Source organism: Octopus bimaculoides, chromosome 29, assembly GCF_001194135.2.
Source record: "Octopus bimaculoides isolate UCB-OBI-ISO-001 chromosome 29, ASM119413v2, whole genome shotgun sequence".
Lineage (NCBI taxonomy): Eukaryota > Metazoa > Mollusca > Cephalopoda > Octopoda > Octopodidae > Octopus > Octopus bimaculoides.
This window is the reverse complement of record NC_069009.1, coordinates 4,962,855-4,963,568: the sequence shown is the minus strand read 5'-3', so window position 1 is coordinate 4,963,568 and position 714 is coordinate 4,962,855.

Sequence of the window (714 nt, the reverse complement as noted above, 5' to 3'; positions counted from 1 at the left end):
CAACACCAGGCTCCAATCTAAATTTGGCAGAGTTTCTACAGCTGGATGCCCTTCCTAACGCCAACCACTCAGAGAGTGTAGTAGGTGCTTTTACGTGTCACCCGCACGAAGGCCAGTTAGGCGATACTGGCAACGGCCACACTCGAAATGGTGTCTTTTATGTGCCACCCGCACAAGCCAGTCCAGGGGCACTGGCAACGATCTCGCTCGAAAATCCTACGAAGGCCAGTCAGGCGGTACTGGGTAATACTTGATAAGTGTAAGCACCTGTATATGCTGGATAGTCGCCGAGGTGAAAGAATATATTAAAACGTAAAATGAAAACAGAACACAAAGGATTCCGCGATACACGTGTTTCAAGCGTTATACACAAACAGTCGCTGCATCATTATATGAGTATATAATTGATAGAAAGGATGGTTTAAAGCTATCTTCAGCCGCAAACATTTTCAGTCCCAAGATTACATCACAAAGAAAAAAGGAAAAGTCCACTTAGTATTATCCATTGTAATAGTCTTATCCTTTAAGTCGTTATATCTGCATAAATGTTCTTTGGTATTCAAAAATCTGTCCATATTGTACCAAGTAAAAGAGTAAATAAAATAATTTGCTAGGCGAAGTTCTCATCAGTGGGTACGCCAAAGATTAACAGATAATTATGAGGCAAAATAGGCCATGTCTCATCTTTATATATTATAATTTTTCAAATCCACT